At 45.9% G+C, this 15851-nt stretch overlaps 1 long non-coding RNA gene across 8 annotated transcripts in view; it reads right to left on the reverse strand.

The window, feature by feature from the left end:
* Nucleotides 1-15570, reverse strand: part of LOC105244755 — a 33729-nt gene extending 18159 nt beyond the window's left edge. For all 8 annotated transcript variants that reach the window (XR_868443.3, XR_868438.2, XR_868437.2 and 5 more), the window contains exon 1: nucleotides 15207-15570. This is a non-coding gene — a long non-coding RNA (uncharacterized LOC105244755). The remainder of the gene's footprint in view (nucleotides 1-15206) is intronic.
* Nucleotides 15571-15851: the final 281 nt, after the last annotated feature.

A 15851-nucleotide genomic window follows, 5' to 3' on the forward strand; every position in this document is an offset into this window, starting at 1 on the left:
GTTCCCTTACTCTAGCACATATCAACATCCACTGCTTCATATGTGGCTATGGCATGAATCCTTTAATAAAATATAATGACCAAATGTTCTAGTACTTCATGGTTTCTCCCAGTGTAGTCGTTTTGCTCATAAAGGACAATCATTATCCTCACTCCACACTGGAGGAAATGGAGGCACAGAAAAGTGGAAGGACTCATGTAAGGTCACCTCCTCTGAGTACTGGATCAAGGGCTTGGACTGAGGCAAGCAGGTACTTGGTACTTGATAACTAGTAAAGCCTTTGCTCTGAGAGAGTCATGGAAAGGAAAGGCAGGCCCCAGGAGAATCCATCCCGAATACATTCTAACTCAGTCCTCCTTCACACAGAGCCATCTAGCCACAGTTAGTGAAGAGAGGCACCTGAAGGTGCTAATGTGTCCATTTGCTTGTGGGGTCTCCCCCATGTCCAGTTATCCACAGCTACCCACAGGGTCCTGTACATGATGCCAACTAAAGGCAAACTCCTTTGGTTTCCCCTGAGGTGTCCTTTTGCTTTCTTACATGGTTGGGGAATTGGGTGGGGGAGACTGTGCTGAGCCTTGAAGAAAATCAGGAGCCGTCATCACCTTTCATTAGAGGCAAGATCAGAACAGCCTTAGCATTCAACTTTGGTGGCCCCTCTCCTGGCTCTCACTCATTCTGGTCTTTCTCAAACACCAAAACTCACCCCACCCCCACCCCCCATAGCATCTCTTGCTCCAAAACTCTGCACCCAGAATACCCATGAGAAGGGGGAATAATAGAGACACTTTCATCCGGTTTTCTCCATGCCCGCTCCAAATTTCTCCTCCCTAGCCAGGAGAGTGTGGGTGAGGCATTGTTCTATGGATACCCCATTGTGTGTCTGATGAATACCAGCGCCCCTCCCTCAGGAGGTTGGGAAGGAAAATGAAGAGTGGGTGGCCGGTCGAGTACTTTTCTTTTTCTAGCAAATAATCCAGAAAATGGATAATTCCCGCAAACATAATCAAGTTAGCAGTCCATGTGTAATTTAGCAAGATGCTCACTAGTCAAATAATGGCTTTAATTGCATGTGGGACTTTTAAAGGAAATGTGCTCAGTCTTTTTAATAAGGTTACTTAGTGACAAATTTTTCAAAGAATGCAGAAGCCAATAAAATAAAGTCAAAGTATAGTCTCTACTCTAGGACAAAACAATTGTCCAGGGCTGAAACAGTTATAAAAACAGAGCCCAGCTTGTGCTCAATACTGGGTATCAACTATGTACCTGGTACTGTTTTAGGCACTGAAAAATCAAACAAACAAACAAACAAACAAAAACCCTGCTCTTGGAAAGGCCACAATCTACTGAGCAGGAAGTATCAAACAACCAAAACCCATAGCTGTAGTTAAACATTATTAAAGCAAACGCAGTAATGTGCTAGAAATATATGGGGGAAGATGTAGCATGCAGCCTCAAAGATAGCACCAATGATCTTTGGTCACAGTCATGCCGTGTGTGTGTGTGTGTGTGTGTGTGTGTGTGTGTGTGTGTGTGTGCCAGGGCAGTGGGGAGAGACCCAGTGTGCTTCTCTTCATGTGGAATAGGCTGAGCCATGTAACCATGGGGCATTGTAGAAATGTTGGGACATGCATCCCAAGGTCATAGAAGACGTGCAGCTGTTACTGTGTCTTAGATCACTCACTAAGGGGAAGCCAGCTGACATACCTTAAGAGCATTCCAGTGGTCTCAAGGACAACCAATCCTGTGATGAAGGGATGATGAATAAACCCTGCTGGCAGAGCCAAAGCTGACCTGCCATATTCAAGGTGACCCATGAACTGCAGGCAAGACTTGAGATGACTACAGCTCTAGCAAACTTATAAAAGACTCTAAGTTGGAACCACCCAATCAAGCCATTCCTGACACACAGAAACTGTGGGATTTATTTATGTATTATGCACTTGATTTATTTATTTATTTTTATGATGCTAGGTCTTGAACTTATCCCCTAGTGTATATTACACAGATGTTCTACATTAAGCTATACAGCCAGTCTATACTATACGTTTACTAATGTTTTCAGCTTCTTGGGTTTGCTACACAGCAATACAATAGCATACTAATACAGAGAGCTTCTGACAGGATAAGAGACGATATGAGCTTCATGGAGCTTAGGTTATTTTAATATTTTTATACAAATATAAACAAAATTTTTATACAAAAACATATTTTATATAGAATTTTTTATACAAAGCCAGACATTGCTACATCTGCAGTCACAGCACTTGCAGAGCGGGATCTGGAAGATCAGGAGTCTAAGGTCATCTTCAGCTACATCTCAAGTTCAAGGCCAGTCTGGGACACATGGGATCCTGTCTCAAATAAAAATGAGCATGTTGTCAAGGTTTGGCTGTCACTCAGTAAACCTATGCTACAGTTCTTTTTACTGTATGTCGTGAAGTTAATCTCCAACCAACAACCTGTACCGGGGACAAGAATACTAGAAAAGTCCAGATATTTGGCCATGTCATCACAAAGTAAGCGTCAGCCAGAGGCTCGATCTAACCTCTCCCCTAAGCCAGACTTCCCTCTTCATATAGAGGGCGGCTGAAATTGAGGTACAATGAGTCTGCATACAACTTCAGACTTTATTGAGTCTGCTCAGATGCCCCTAGACAACTTTGGCAGGACAAAAGGCAGAGAAAACATGGGTGGATACGATACGGGAGCCTCGATTCCCTGGCCTGCCCCTGAGCGCTCCTTCAGCCAGGGAGCCTCGATTCCCTGGCCTGCCCCTGAGCGCTCCTTCAGCCAGGGCCACAACCAGAGGAGAACTTATCTTCTTTGCTAAATTGCTGTTTGAATCCCAACAGCTTTTTTTTTTTTTAATATTTTGATATGAATGATCTGAAGAGCCCCAGGCAGAAGGAAAGAGAAATGTAGACTGTCTGCAAAGCCAGGAAGCTTACAAAATATACAAACATACCAGACGCTATCTCTATTATGAAGGATGTGGTCACTCTTCCTTTGTTGGTGGCTGCCATACCCCTATCTCCCTTGTACTACCATGGCCCACTATGAAGTGGGAAACATCCCCTGAACCTTGGATTGTATCTACCTGTCTGTCTCCTTATCTTACAAGGAGTCCACTGCCTTATAGAGGAATCGTCAACAGGCAAAGAAAACTGAAGTGGGCAACTCAAAATCATGGAGCTTAGCTTCCTTGTTCTGCTCGGTTTGGCAGTAATGCAGGAGAGTGGGCAGTGGGTGTTTGTTGTTAGCTTTGGTTCAGACACGGGCTCCTTGCTATGTAGCCCAAGCTGTCCTCAGAGTCAATGTCCTGCTTCAGCCTCAGGTGATGGGACTTAGAATCCTGTGCCACCAGGCCTAACAAATGCAGAATCTTTGTCTGAGACATGCCTCTCAGTTTATTTTAAATCTCTGTGTCAATTCCCATCACCTATTGGACAAGCCTCAAGCTGTTTTAGAGGCAAACACAATTCAAGTTCTCTCTGAACTTGAATCTGAATTCTGCACTTGTCAGGTAGGTGCCCTTGAGCAATTTACTACATCTCTGTGTGCCTTGTTTCCTCCTAATGTAAACAGATAATGTAAGAATTTAATGTGTTCACACAGAGAAAACCTTAGATCAGCATGTATCACATAGTATATCATATAGCAGCCAACAAATGCCCTCTGTCCCCACCAGTGTCACTATGAACACTCAGCACACAGTCCTTGCTTCACACCTGCTTACGGTCCCTCACATAGCATGCCTGAGTTACCTTCATACTTTCTTTTTTTTTTTTTAATTTATTTTATTCTTATATCTAAGGACACTGTAGCTCTCTTCAGACACACCAGAAGAGGGCGTCAGATCTCATTACAGATGATTGTGAACCACCATGTGGTTGCTGGGATTTGAACTCAGGACCTTCTGAAGAATAGTCAGTGCTCTTAAGCGCTGAGCCATTTCTCCAGCGCCCCAACCCCCCTTCATATTTTCCTTATTTGATTCTGCTGTGCCTAGAGAACCTTCTTGTGCCCAAGAGTCTGGCTCACACCCAGGTCTTTAAACAAGATATGGGTCTCAAGCAAATCTTTGGAATCACCCCACCCGATGTTGTCATCTCCGGGAGGCCAGCTTGATTACCCTTCCTCTGGGATCCTGCAGCATCTTATACCTCTTTTTATCTAAGAAGATACTTGCCTGCTGCACTCTCTGTAACAACACAGGATTTGTGGATTCAAAGAAGCCATTTTTATCTGTTCATTGTAACTTGCTGGATTAAGAATGTCAGCAAGGCTTGCTTGAGGAATGTCTTCTCTGTATGACATGAGAGGATGTCACTTGCTTAGTCTCCTGCTGCTGGCAGCTGGGATAAAGAAAGGCCTGTGGAGTCTGCTTGCTTGTGTATGGTCGTTACTTTCTTCTTACAGTCTCAGTTCACGTGACTAACTTAGGCTTCCTTACAACATGATGGCCTCCTTACAAGTCATACTTCTTCTAAGGTGACAATGCCTCTACAGAGAGCATTTTCAGAATGACAAAAGAAGTTATACAACATGGCTTCTCTCCTCGCTCCCTCCCTTGGTCAGAACTGGTGACAAGACCAGATTCAAGAGAAGACATAGGAAGCGTTAGTGGCCACCTTGAAGCCAACCTACAGGTCCCTGTCTCAACAAAGCTCTGAATTTCTTGACAGCAAGGGCAAAATTCTGTTCGTCTAGGTCAGAGGTTCTCAACCTGTGGACCTCTTAGGGGTTACCACATCAGATATCCTGCATATTTATATTATAACTTCTAATAGCAAAATTACAGTTATGAAGTAGCAATGGAATTATTTTATGGTTGGGGGTCACCACAACATGAGGACTGCATTAAAAGGTCCAGCATTAAAAAGGCTAAGAACTGCTGCCCTGGGCATTCTTAGCACCTAACAGGACCTGGTATGAAGTGTGTAACAAGTTGTTGGCCCAAGCTCCTACACAAACAATAAAACATTCTAGAGGAGGGTGAGTTGTCCTAACAAAAGTCCCAAGGAGGTTCCTTTGGGAGCTGTCAAGTCTTCCACCCACAACCTTTGCTTCTTGTCAAAACCATCTTCAGTTTGCTCCTGGCACAACAAGGTATGTAGGCAGTACCGACGACATCAATGAGTATCAGTGCCTCTAAACGGCTCTGGCACAGATGAAAGACAGAACAGAAGGCAGTCAGTACAGACAGAATGTCCTATCTGAAGGACAGATAAAGCTGATGTGGATCTGCAAACGTTCCCAATTCCTGTGCTGCAGAGGCTGGAGCATCCCCTTCAGGAGGACTCTCAAGTGTCCTTAGAAAAGCATCCTCCACCAGCTCCATGCAAATAGCAGCCAAAGCCAGAGGCTACACCATGAGATTTGCTCCCGAATTCCCTAGTGAAGATCCTGGTGGTTTTGTGCATGGCAGCAGCCCAAATTACTGTAAGGATCCCAGCCTCCCAAGCTCAGAAGCCAAAGGCTGAGTGATGGGAGGTAAGGCCTGAAGGTGACCCAGCTTAGACTACCAACAACTGTGTGCAGAGAAGCCATGCAGTCAGCCAGCGCTGGCACGCATGCTCAACTCTTAATGAGGAAAACAGATTACAACTGTGACGATTCTGAGTCCTTGGTTTGCTTCTTGTTCCTTTTAGCATCCTTAGACTTCTGTCTTACAGGTCCTCTTCTAACCTTTGATCTCAAACAGCAGGATACAACTGGGAAATGGCCACAGACAAAGTTGACCTGGTATCCAATAGAAACAGAGAAGCAACTTTCCTCCCTCTCTCTGTAAACTGAGGCCAATTTGGAAAAAACAAAAAACAAAACAAAAAACAAAAACAAACAAAAAAACAAAAAGCAAAAAAAAAACCTAGCTAGTGTAAGAGAATCAACCTATACAAGTCCAGAATGTTCCAAATGTAGAGGCATGAAAAAGCGAGTCATGTAACAACGCTCTGGAATCCTGAGTAGAAGGTAGTGCCCAAGTCACTGTGTAAGTCTTCCATGAGGTAACTAAGGGTGTAAAGGCACAGCAGGGGACAGGAGAGAATATAAACCCTTGCTGTCACACTGAGAGGCACGCAGGATCTCAGCAGCTACTACAGGTGGAAGGGCACTGGGCCTGGAGGATCTGTGTCCCCCAGGCTCCCATGGTCCTTTCTGCTGTTGTTCATTTCCCCATAAAGATTAAGTCATAAAGTAAGACGCCCAAGTCAGACACCCACATTTCCAACCAGCGTTATCTAGTGAGCACCTTCCACATACCAGGCACCACTCCAGCTGCTAGAGACAGCAAAGAACCAAAGGTGTTGGGTGTCTTATGTTGGAATTTCCCAAAGAGCAAAAAAGGCCATTGTTGGGCATGATGAGAGGTGGAAAGAGAATCAATCAGACAAGTGGGAAACATGACCAAATATACCCCCATGAGGTAGAAAAGGCCTCTCTAAGAAGGTGGCATTTGTATATGAGCTTTGGCCATCACCTTGAGAGAGCCACAGGCTAGGAGAGTGTGGCAGTTTGAATGAAAATGACCCACATAGGCTCATAGGGAGTGGCACTAGTAGAAGGTGTAGCCTTGTTAGAGGTAGTGTGTCATCCAGGGTGGGCTTTGAGACTCAAGCTAGGCCTAGAGTCACTCTTGGCTCCTTCTCCAGCACCATGTCTGCCTGTGTGCCACTGTGCTTCCACCTTGACAATGGACTAAACTTTTGAACTGTAAGCCAGCCCCCAGTTAAATGTTTTCCTTTATAAGGGTCGCCATAGTCATAGTGTCTATTCATAGCAATAGAAACCCTAGCTAAGACAAACTAGGAGAGAAAAACTCTAGCCTTTTGATTGATGGTATAAAAAAACAAAAACAAAAAAACCCCTATTTTCCAGACCCCACCCCCAGGTGCCCAGCCCCCTCCCCCTACCAGGTGACCCTTAGAGAAGGGGAGAGTCATGGAGATGGGAGTGATGGAGGAGCATGTGTTGTGCAGAGAGGTGTGACTGGTGAAGTGTCAGCAGTAACAGGCATGAGAGAGGGTGGAGGTCAATGGTGGATCATGCCCTTGCCCAGTGGGATCGATCAGAGGTGTGCAGCACCCTGGAGCCTAAGCAGATACAGACTCAACCTCCAAACTAGTTTCTAGGCTGCAGGATCACCCTAGACCCCATATGAGGAACTGGACCTCCTCAAAGGACCATTGTGTCCCACATGCCACTGAGGGCCATGGATGTGTCAATGGCTCTGATATGGCTGGGCCCGGGTTGATGTCCAAGGACTGCGTTGTCACCTAATGACATGCTAATGCTCATGGCCTGTATCCATGTTAATGTTTGTGGGCTGTGCTGCCCATGAGACCAGCTCCCGGGGCTGCCACCTGAGGCTGTAGTAGTGTCTGGGTACAGGTTATGGCCTAGGTCCATGTCTGGGTTCAATGTTCTGCTACAGCCAAGGTCTAAGTTGATATCCACAGACCATGTTACCATGAAAGGCCAAGCAGAAGTCCCTGGCCTGTTATAGTGCCTACAACCTTGTTGATATTCATAAGCCAAGTTACCACCAGGATCCATATTGATCTGAGTGTCCTGCACTGTCACCTCAAGGCTATAGTTACTTATGAGTACTTGCTGCCACAGAGGGCCATGACTGGGTCTGTCATCCTAACTCAGCCAGGTCTGTATTGATGTCTGTGATCCATGCAACCACTAAATGCCACTTGGACTTCTGTATTCATGGGCCATGCTACCACTGAGGGTCACATTGATGTGGGTGGCCTGTAATTGCCACTTGGTTCCATGATAATGACCAGATCTGTGATGCTACCACGGGGCCATGTCTGGGTCCATGGTCCTACTGTGGGCAGGGTCTGTATGGATGTTCATGGCCAGTGTTGCCACAGAAAGCCAGGAGGATGTCCCTGGTCTAAGATGCAGCCTGAAACCATGTTGATATCCATGATCCCAGCTACACTGAAGGGCCTTGTCTGGATCCAGGGCCCTACTTCAACTGGAAACCCTGTTCCAGGTCTGTGCTGACACCAGAAACCATGTGGGAGCCCATGAGCCGTACTCCCATAGACCGCAGAGAGCAAATAAGCCCCTTTGGCAGTGATATCCATGACTACAGACGGACAGTTGAGAAAGAGAAACATGGAAGACTTCTGTGACAATCACTCCCATCTTAAAAAAAAAAAATCCTAAAGAGGAAACCATGAAAGGAAACTCTTAAAAACTGTGGTAGCATCCTTAAGTGTCACTCTCCACAATAAATGGCTTCCAGCAAAGGTGAGGAGAGGGAATTACTCAGCTCTATCTAAGGGGCAGGCCACTGAGAGTTTGACCATGCCCCAGTGACAATATAGATAACACAAGTGGGATTTTTTCGTTTGTTTGGTTTGGGGTTTTGGTCTTGCTGGAAGGAGGTCACAGGGGTGGACAGGGAAGTACTGGGAAGTGAAAGTGATAGGGTGAATGATATGGAAACCCTCAAAGAATCAATAAAATATTACATTGGAAAAAGTAATATAAGTTTGCTCTCTTTTGACATATTATGAGAGCTAAGAAACTGAATGTGTTGAATTACTGTTTGTGAATAAATTACTTTGTGAACAAGAGGTCTGGTTCTAAATTTAGTTGTTTTAGGACCTGCTGTTTAAGAGCTATGAAACACGGAGAAGAGAATCTCTCAGTGCCACCTTGATCAAAACAACTAAAATCTGATAGCTGTTTTTCAATCCTACCCCTCAAGTAAAAACTCCAATAAAGATTCTGTCTTGTCTAAATGCCAATTAGTAGGTCAGAGAAACAAAAAATTGATTCAAAATCTAGAATTGGGGAAAAATGGCTAGAGAAATGGCTCAGTATTTAAGACCACTTAGTACTCTCAAAGAGGACCCAAGTTCAGTTCCCACACAATCTCCTAACCATCAGTCACTCCAGTTCACACAGCATTGGCCCCCACAGGCACTTACACTCATTTGCACACACCCATATGTAGACACACACCCATATGTAGACACAAACCACATGTGGACACATAATTAAAAATAATAAAAATAAATCTTCTTTTAAAATGTCCTAAGTAATAACTACTTATCTTTTAAGGTTAAAAGAGTTAAATAAAAGGATTTTACATTGTTTTCTGGTTTGAGTGACTTTTTTTGGTTGGGTTTTTGTGGATGGTTGGAGGGGGGTTGTTTCTTTGTTTCTTTGGTTGGTTTGTTGGTTGGTTTGGTTTGGTTTCATTTGAATGATCTGGTGATTTGGGTTTTTTTATTTCTTTTTAATAATTCTACAATTTATTTATTTAATATATATATGACTACTGTACCTTCATGCATACCAGAAGACAGCATTGGATCCCGTTATAGATAGTTGTAAGCCACCAGGTTGTAGCTGGGATTTAAACTCAGGAGCTCTGGAAGAGCAGTCAGTGCTCTTAACCACTGAGCCATCTCTCCAGCCCTGGGTTTTTTCTCTTGAGACAGAGTTTCACTATATAACCTCAGCTGGCCTGGAACTTGCTTGCCATGTAGACCAGACTGCCCTTAAACTCTTCAAGATCTGCCTGCCACTGCCTCCCAAGTGCTGAAATTAAAGGTGTGTATCAGTATACCTGGCAGAAAGAACTTTAAAGGAACATGCCGAACACATTTTTGACAATAAAATCATACAATATTAGATATTTTCCAATTATCTAGGTCAGTTTAGGTGGTGGTGAGAGTCAAATCTGAAGGGCTTTGTGTTCCTACTAGGCAAGCAGTATTCCAAGGACATCCTTGGCTACATACTGAGTTGGAGGCTAACCTGGGCTACATGAAAACCTGTCTGAGAGAGAGGAGACAGAGAGAGATAGATGGGAGGAGAGAGGGAGGGAGGGAGAGGGAGAGAGAGAGGAAGGGAGGGAGGGAGGGAGAGGGAGGGATGGAGGGGGGAGAGAGAGGGGGGAGGAAGGGAGAGAGAGGGAGGGAGGGAGGGAGGGAGGGAGAGAGAGAGAGGGAGGGAAAGGGAGGGAGATAGAGAGACAGAGAGAGAGAACTTCATAGAGCCTTGCACGATCATCGGACCCAACACCAGCATTCCAGGATAGGACTGATGCAACTGTTTTGCTTCAGGATGATACATGAGAGGGAAACAGCCAAAGAACAATGGCAAATATATTTGGACCTAGAAAGTCAGCTTCAGAGCCCCAGAACTTGAATTAAAGTCATTCCATAGTACCAGTAGCCCAGAAACCCAGTAGATCCAAGAATAAATACACTCTGATAGATAACATCATTCCAGATCTCTAATTTAATACATAACTTTTGTCAGTAGTAGAACCCAAACCCTGGACCTTATACTTTTGTGCAAAGTACTTGGCTACTAAGGTATCCTCTCAAACTATTTAAATTTGCCTCACTGTATAGATCAGAACCAAATAAATATGTTGAGGAGAAAGGAAAAGGAGGAGGAAGAGGAGGAGGAGGAAGAGGAGGAAGAGGAAGAGGAGGAGGAGGAAGAGGGGGAGGAGGAAGAGGAGGAGGAGGAGGGAAGGAAAAGGAGAAGGAGAAACCAAGACCATATGAGTAAAAACCAAGAAAATACAGATATTGGGCCCCAAAGATAGATCAGCAGATAAAAACATGGACACCTGATGACCCAAGTGCCATGCCCAGAATCTAGACACCATGAGGCCACTGTAGTTTAAACATTGGTACAGTGGGTCAGATTTTTATAGGAGTAAATTAGGACAGAACTACCCTGAAGCTGGTGGGCCAGCAAGGTTGAATATCAGTGTGATGGTTTGGATAAAAACATGTGCCCCCCCCCCCCAATTGGCTCACATATCTGAATGCCTAGTCAGCAGTATTTGAAAAGCTTAGGAGGTGCTGCCATGTTGAATTAGGTGTAGGCTTGTTGGAGGAAGTACTTGGGGGAAGAGGTGCTTTAAGGTTTAGGGGCCCAAGCCAGACCTAGCAGCTCTCTCTCTCTCTCTCTCTCTCTCTCTCTCTCTCTCTCTCTCTCTCTCTCTCTCTCTCTCTCTCTCTCTCTCTCTCTCTCTCTCTCCCTCTCCTCTCTGCTCTCTCTGTTGCCTGCAGATCTGGATGTAGAATAATCAACTCTGTCTCCAGTGGAGCTGGGGCCATCTTCCAGGTGGAAGGAGACACTGGTCTCCCAAAGACAGTCCTTTGATCTCCATCTGCATACCTGGCATATTCAAGCCCCCTCCCCAGCACACACACACACACACACACACACACATACACAGTGGGGAGGGTGGGTTTAAATCTTGACTACCAGAACATTCTGTCTATCCTATATATCTATCACTTGACCTATGATATAAATTTCTACCAAACAGGACTTTATTCATCTTTGAGCACAGCACCTAGCATAGTAGACGAGCACAAAAACACTCAATAAATGTTGAAGTGATGCACAGACGGAAGAAGAAATGACATGCTTCTGCTTGCAGAAGCCGGGACTCCTCCCCACAGTTCTCTCTGGCCTGATCTCCCTGTGATGCCTCCAAATTCCTCCTGAGCCTTGCAGGAAGAAGCCCAGAGCCTGGGCCACACAAATTGGCTTCTCTTCACCCAGAACAGTGCATGAGTTAACCATGTTAGCCCAAATGTTGCTCTCATTTTCTTCTCCAGATCTGGGTGAAACTGGCTTGCTGCCAGTGACCACGAGGAAAAACAAAAAACAAAAAAAGGATACCACCCCAGACCAACTTGTAGGGGTCAGTCCCCACCCTGCTCTGCTCAGAGGGCCCAGGGGAAGAAGGCTGCGTACCTTTGCCTCTTTCCAGCCTAGAATTCCACTCAGCAGGAAATCTTGCCAGCCCTCCGGCCCTCCCAGAGACTTCAAGTCTGGAAAATCCTTACAGCAAGCCACCATCCCCTCTTGCGCAGATCACCGGATCGTGTTTCTCGGCTCCCACCTTTGCCCTTAGGATTTATTTTTAAAGCAGTGGCCAGAATGTTTGTCTCACTTCTAAAGACATTCTAGAGGCTTCCCACCTCACCCACAAGGAAATTCAGACTTTGCAGTGACCCACAAGGCCCCCAGGTCTGCAGCAATGGGTTCCCATCAACTATATTTCCCGCCCCTGTCCCTTCACCCCACCCACCTTGTCTAGAGCAGCCTTCAGTGGGAAGCAAGACATGCTCCCCCTGGAGCCCCGTTTTCCTGAGAGACGCCACCAGCTGCCTCCTGGGTGTCCCTAATGTTTCTTTTTATTATGCATCAACTGCCGATACATTACATCACTTGCTCGTTTCAGTGTCTGCTTTCCTCCAACACAGATTACACATTCTGAGAAAGTGAAAGCCCATTCACTCTGTCCACTACTCAGTACAGGGTCTGGAATGGGACAAGCACCCATCAAGCACTAATGTGTTTTTGTAGAGCCAGAGGGTTGTAGGAGTTTGGAGGGATAAGAAATATCGATCAAAACGAGTCACGGAGCAGGCAGGGACGTGGCTCATGAACAAAGTGTTTGCTGTGTGTGCAAAGCTGGAAAACTGGGTTTCAGCTCCTCAGAACCCAGGTCAATGCAGATGGGCATGGGGGCCTGCCTAAGTATGATCTTAGCGTTTGGAAAGGGGAGAAAGGAACTTCGGGGCAAGCTTGCTAACTAGACTAGCCGTTTCAGCGAGCTCTGGGTTCAACTGTGAGACCCTCAGTGAATAAGGAGAAGAACAATGGAGATATCAATGCACGCACACACACACACACACACACACACACACAAAGTGATTAACAACTAGCCCCAACCTATGAGAGCACAGCACAGAGTAGGTGCTACTGGGAGGCACACAAGTAGTCCTAAGTGCAGGAAAGCAATCAGACCAACCAAATAACTGACTGTATTACTATCACCATCTCTGCACGTGCTATGGTACCTTATTTTCAAGTTTTACTATGGATTTATTTGCTAGAGCAAATTCAGATGTGAGCATCCAAACCCACATACGCTTCCTGCTCTCTTCCAAGTGGGAGGATTTCTTGCGGCCAGATCTGGTCTTACCATACAGCAAGTTTCCAGGATGTTGGAGTGACACCACCCACCCCTCTTCCACTCACACACCCTCAGAAGCCCACCCCCACCCCCACCGGAGTCCAGGAGAACATAAACTTATACAATTTACAATTCATTGACCTCTGAAAAACCGAGTCACGCCCCCCGAAAGAGAGCAGAGCACAAAAGCTTTCCCAAGCGGGATTCTTTGTTGACACTGGTCTCTGGTTACACCCCAGGCATGAAAAGGGAGGAAATTCTTCAAAGGCAGTGCTCCCCTACTTTTGTGTGTCTCTAGCAGGACCCCTTCCCCCCACTCTGTCCTCCCAGGAGGGAGGCACTGTCAGTTCAAAAGCCTCTGCAGAGGGAGGCACTTTCAGGTTACACCCTATATATAGCTAAAATACTTATAGGGCCTGTCTCGCGTTACTTGGCAAAGGTTTAAAGCCTTAAACAATTCCTGTCAAGTGTGCTGTGTTATGAGGCCTCTTTCCTGTCCAAAACCCTTCTCTGGCCCAGGCCCTGGGAGTCACCTTTCTTCTTCCGGCCACTCCTGGCTTGTCCTCTTTAAGCCTGCAAGAAACAGTCCTGTCACCCCCACCCCCACCCCCACCCCCACCCCCACCCCCGGGCCCAGGTCTGCCCTGGGCTGCAGGGCTAAGTATGCTGTTGATTTCTTGATAATGAGGCCTTTCTGCAGACTCAGCAGTATACTAGCCTGGGAGGCTCCGGCTTTCCTGGGTAAGAGTCAGAGAACAAATATAAGACACGAAGGAAACGCACCTCTGGCCGCCAGTAGTACAGTCTGCCCATCTAGCTGAGACTCTCTCCTGAATACAACTTTCCACACAGCTCTGTAAAGACAAGGGCACTAGGTCCCTTGGAACTGGAATTGTCAGACTCTGTATAGGTGCTAAGAGCTTAACCCGGTCCTCTGGAAGAGCAGCCAGTGCTCATAACAGCCGAATCTTTCTTTCTTTCTTTCTTTCTTTCTTTCTTTCTTTCTTTCTTTCTTTCTTTCTTTCTTTCTTTCTTTCTTCCTTCCTTCCTTCCTTCCTTCCTTCCTTCCTTTCTTCCTTTCTTCCTTTCTTCCTTTCTTCCTTTCTTCCTTCCTTCCTTCCTTCCTTCCTTTCTTCCTTTCTTCCTTCCTTCCTTCCTTCCTTTCCTTCCTTCCTTCCTTCCTTCCTTCCTTCCTTCCTTCCTTCCTTCCTTCCTTTCCTTCCTTCCTTCCTTCTCTCTCTCTCTCTCACTCTCTCTCTCTCTCCCTCTCTCTTTTCTTTCTTTCTTTCTTTCTTTTTAAGACAGAGTCTTGCTTTGTAGACCAGGCTAGCCTCAAACTCGCAACAGTCTTCCTTTCCCTGCCCCCAGACTGATGCGATTGCAGGTATATGCCGGCATGTCTTCATCAAATAACTTTCCTTCAGGAACCACAGTCACCTGGAGTGTGTGTACTGTGCAGGGGGCAGAACCCCAGAAGCCAAGATTGAGAAGGCTACTTCCAGAGGCCTGCATCACACAGACCACAGTCTAGGCCCTGAACACTAAATTTTTAAAAAGTTTTTATTACATTTTAGTTTTTGTCCAGGCCAAGTGTCTTTGGGGGCATGGTGGATGTATGATCAGAGAACAACTTGTGAACATGGTTTTCTCCTTCTACTGTGTGGGTCCCCAGGATTGAACTCTGGTAGTAAAACTTCTGCCACAACCACCTTTACACACTGAGCCATCTTGCTGGCCCAACCAAGCAATTTTACCGGCTGTTGTAAGGGTACAGGAGCTGAATGCCTGAGGAAAGCCGAAGGGGAGGGAAAAAAAAGTATATTTTTCATGCCACAGACAAGCACCATCCTCCATCTGATTAAATAATTCTCTGTTAAAGTGGGGGACACTGCACAAAAATGACTACAAGTGAAAATGAGGGAAACTCTGCTTCTGGAATTGGCATTTGTGTGTTTTTCCAAAGTGGGGGAAAAAATCCGCCTCATATCCTTTTGTTTGTCATGGCACCAGAAAAGGAGGAAAAGAGAATTCTGCTTCTTTCCAACTAAAATGCAAATGACAGGCCCCAGGCTTCCCATGGCTCTTAGAGCCCTCAGAGAAAGGGTGAATTGCCAGCACTGGGGGGAAGAGACACTTTTAAAGAGCTACAGAAGAAACTGCAGCATCCCAAGGCCCCCTCCTGCATCTCGATGAACACTGCCAGCATCCTTACCTGCAAGGCCTGGAGGTACCACAGTGCTGCTCACCCGTGAGAAGTTCTGGGGTGGGCACATGCCAAGGACACATCAAATCTCAGCTGAAGGAACACGGTTTAAAGTTGAAGTCCAAGCTTTACAGGAGCCTTCAGGTAGGAAAACAGAGTTGTGGCTGTTTTCTTCAGGAGTTGATTAAAATGCTGAACGCATGTTACTTTCTTCTTAAGGAGAACACTTCTAGATAGAGCTGGCTTTCCAGAAGTGACATTTGTGCCGGCTAGTCTAATGTCAGCACACACACAAACCACAGTTATCTGAAAGGAGAAAAAGTTGATTGAGACAATGGCTCCATAAGATCTGGCTGTGGTACATTTTTTTAGTTAGTGATCGACAGGAGAGGGCCCAGTCCATTGTGGGTGGTTCCACTCCTGGGCTGATGGTCCTGGCTCTATAAGAAAGCAGGCTGGGCAAGCCATAGGGAACAAGCCAGTAAGCAACATACCTCCATGGCCTCTGCATCAGCCCCTGCCTCCAGGTTCCTGCCCTGTTTGAGTTCTTGTCTTGACTTCCTTTGGTGATAGACAGCAATATGGAAGTGTAAGCTGGATCAACCCTTCCCCCACACCCTAGTTGCTTTTTGGTTACAGGGTTTCATTGCAGCA

The sequence above is a fragment of the Mus musculus genome, chromosome 5, assembly GCF_000001635.26.
Source record: "Mus musculus strain C57BL/6J chromosome 5, GRCm38.p6 C57BL/6J".
Taxonomy (NCBI): domain Eukaryota; kingdom Metazoa; phylum Chordata; class Mammalia; order Rodentia; family Muridae; genus Mus; species Mus musculus.